The 4,022-nt window shown below is 33.0% G+C and overlaps 1 protein-coding gene across 3 annotated transcripts in view; it reads right to left on the bottom strand.

The window, feature by feature from the left end:
• Nucleotides 1-4,022, bottom strand: part of PBX3 (pre-B-cell leukemia homeobox 3) — a 184,520-nt gene that overhangs the window by 49,341 nt on the left and 131,157 nt on the right. The gene's annotated exons all lie outside the window — the stretch shown is intronic.

The raw sequence follows: 4,022 nt of genomic DNA on the forward strand, positions 1-4,022 counted from the left end.
TGTGGAGGAAGGGGAGGAAACGGCCATTTTCTTTTTATCTAAACAGATAGATGCTCAAGCAAAATGCTCTATTGAGAAGATTCTTAGGATTGGTAAATATGACAACTAAATTTGGAAAGGGAAAGAAAAAACCCAGCACAATGTAAGGGAAAAGCAATGACTTTCAGAACCTAAGTGGGGGGAAAGAATTATAACAGCGCTGGCTTTAATACCTATGTGCCTTTGTGACTAGCTACTCTATGCAATTAAGTGATCTAATGTGCCAATGACATCCTTTAAATTTACCGCATGCCTGGGGTCTCCTCACTAGAAAATGCTGGAGGCCTACATTTGGACTTCCAACAAAACCAATTAGTCCTCTTCTATTATGTGCATTTCCAGGACTTTTCAGTATGTGTTTACACAAACTCCTATTATAATCCTTTCTTTTCCCACATTCTGTTCCCTTTTCTCTCCGCAGAATGAGATAGCCATGGCTCTTTCATTTCCTGTCTTGTCAGTTAAGATCACTGCCATGCTGTGAATAGGATAACATTACACCGTGATGCCTGCTCCCACTAACACGGAGGGCATCCTTTGTGCCGCTCCACACAGCTGCTTCCCCTACTACTCTATTTTCTGGAAGACAAATCTTCCAGACTTTAGTAAGACCCTCCTAGACCGAGTTCACTATACAAAATATTTTTGCCAAAAACCAAATGTTTTCTGTCTTGTTTCTTATGTAGGTGACTTTAACCTCTTATTTTATAGTAGTTAATGTGATAATCCAAAAACACTGTAGTACTTGGGTCTCATTCTATGGCTTGCTTAGCCTAAAAATTCCCTCTGTTCAAATTTCAATACATATTAAGCATATACTACATGCCAAACAGCAAGCTATATCTTTCACATTTTCTCTCATTTGTTTTTTACATAACCTTATAGATAAGAAAACCAAACTTTGAAAAGGTTAAGTGACTTGCTCACGATTACATGCCTAGTAAATGTGAAAACAATTATTCAAACGTAAGTCTGTCTTCCTCTAAGTCCAGGATTCCACTATACCTCAAATGCCTAGAGAAATAGATTATAATGTTGGATTTTAAATTCACTTTGCAACTCCACTACTGAAGAATATATACTATACTACTAGAAAATATGGAGTGTAGAACAGCCTGGATTCAAACTCTGACTGTTATTAGCTATGTGATTGTAGGCAAGTTCTCAAATTCATTCTCTATAAAGATACCACCAACTCAAGGAATCATTGTGAGGTTTGAATGCTATAAAATATGTAAAATGCCTAAAACAGTATCTGGCACATAATCATCACTTTAAAAAATAATAGGGGTTATTCCCTTTAAATCACACAGATTAAAATCTGTTTTATTAAAATACTACATTTCCTTAAGTCAAAGAACTAGTTACAGAATTTCTTAGTATTGCCTGTGAAAATAAAACATTGCCATGAACTTAAAAAATGAAATATGGAAGTTCTGCAAACTTAAGATGTAATCTGAAACAAATCTGCCCTACAATTAAACTTTTATCTGATTTCTGGTAATATTCATTCACTATATGGTCAAATCTGACTGAGGTGGTTGTGCTTTTAAGAGTTTTTTTAAAATTGGTATTTTTATTTATCAAATTTCTTTGCCATAAATTGTGTTGCCATTACTTTGCAATATATTTTAATGGTGTGTAATTTTATTGTTTTTTGCTTTCTCAATTTTTATGACCTAAGTATCTGTTTTCTTCTTTTGCTCTTTACTCTCATATCACTTCCAGTGGCGGAATGGCACTCTGATGTTTGTTGATGATAAAACACTCTTGACAGTTGTTCATTATTAGTCGTCTCTGTCCACACACTTCAAATAAACTTGGAAATCTAGAGAATGGCTACATGTAGAAGACCACATGGAAATTAAATGGTGCGATGTCTTTGTTACAAAATAATTAAAAACCTTTTCTTCCTGCTCATTATCATGTTATAACTGGCTACATGGTATTTTGTTAAAATTAGTCCAAATTAAACCAAAGTTAACCAACTCTCAGTATTTTAGAAATCTTTAAGCAAATATTTTATTAAAAAATGTATGATTTCTTTAAAACTATACATATAATATATATCTGATTTAAAATTTTTGGTCAGAAACTACCTACCAATGGGGAGAAAAATGGTACCACTCCAGAACAATTATTATTTTTTCATTCATAATTTCTCTCAAATAAAATACTAGACCCGAGTTGAATTTAAAAATACCCAATATACTTAGTTGTGTACTTTAAGGTGATCAGTAAATGTCATTCATACATCCTCATCACAGAAGAATACCGCCCCTATCAGAAAATTAATCTCATGCTTATCTTTATATTCACTTCCTTGCCCTTTGCTGCAGCCATCTTCTTTCCCTTTCTCTAAAATGTTGAACAGTGAATATATAAATTACAGTCAGTTGGCTTCGTTATGAATACTAGATATCCACTGGTTCCCTTTTTCCTTTTGCAGGAAGGAATATCCACTTTATTGTTTTTGTAATGCCAAATTATCCTGAAGCACAGGCACTGCTCAAAGTACCATGCCAGTAAATACGGCATGAGGGTCACTGACATTCTCAGTACATTCCAATGCAAAGCACAGAATAAAGTTTTATCTGTATTATTATAAAGAACACAGACTCAGTTTTATCAAAAAGGCTTTGTGAAACATGGCATGATTACAGGAAGCATGAACTTGACTAGAATTTCCGCATGACTTTACTTTTAAGTATTCTGGCTCTTTAATATAAATACAGCATCGAATTAATGACTGAAGATAGCTTCTTCCCTCCCCCCCCCGTTTTAGAAATTATTTATTTCAAACACTTACAATTTTCACTTTAAATGCAAAATAGCTGATTAAAAAAACACACTGAAATACATATGATACTGACCATTTGCCCCATATACAGACCTCAGCCTTTGGTATTTGCTTTTAGGTAATTAGGTAAAAAAATAAAAACTTAAAACTATTATTTTCATCTCCAAAAGAAAAAGTTGAGGTATTTAACAGTTGTATGCTCTCCATCCAAAAATGCAATGATGATAGCTTCTTTATTTTCATATAATATTTGCCTGTATGCAACTCTCGTAAGGAGTTTACATTTTGCTATAAGTATTGTAGATGTTCCAGTCAACGGTGAACTTTCAAAAGGATATTTGTGCTTCTCCTGGTTGTATCACATCCATCGCTCTCTTCCATTAAAAACCATTAAGTGTCTGAAAAGCACGACCACCCACATAGCATGCAAAGGACAATGGCAGAGAAGCTCGAAAGCATCTTCCAAGCAGCAAATCACACAAACAAGGCCCCCTATGTTAATAATGCACTTATTTACTTATAAATAATCAAAAAGTATATTCTTAAATTTAAATTACAAAAAGTGGCTGGTGTGTCTAATAAAACAAAACATTCTAGTGAAGTTGATTGCTAATTGTTTCACAAACTATTTTCTTTTTTTTAAATTTTTTAAAATTTTTTTATTGATTATCACAAACTATTTTCTAGTGTCCTATAAATAAAAGTTTAACTAAAAAACTCAAATTATCTATGTATCATTAACTCTTTAAGCAACTAACCCACAGTAAAGATAGCCAAAGAAATTTTTTATAAACACAACATCCCAAAGCATATTCTAGATTTTGTTATCACAGATTAATACTGCTCTGATAAAAATTTAATGTGAGTCAAATACACTATAAAGTCATATCTCCATCAAGATGGACTTAAACAGCAATTAAATGTAGTATTGCTCATTAGAATAATTAAAAATATTTCCCTCCCCACCCAGAAATAATTTTTATCCAGGTTAACGGCATTACTGGAAGCATAAAGAGTGAGATGGAGAGTGCATGAAACAGGCATATAAACAACTAATTAGGAAAGTCAATTGAAAGAAAAGGAATATTAAAATCCTTTTGAAAAGCACCATAACATAATTACAATCAGTTTTTTCCCCAGTTGTTTAGAGGGCAATGTGTAAATGTACATTTCCCCCTGTGTA

The sequence above is a fragment of the Myotis davidii genome, unplaced genomic scaffold, assembly GCF_000327345.1.
Source record: "Myotis davidii unplaced genomic scaffold, ASM32734v1 scaffold142, whole genome shotgun sequence".
Taxonomy (NCBI): domain Eukaryota; kingdom Metazoa; phylum Chordata; class Mammalia; order Chiroptera; family Vespertilionidae; genus Myotis; species Myotis davidii.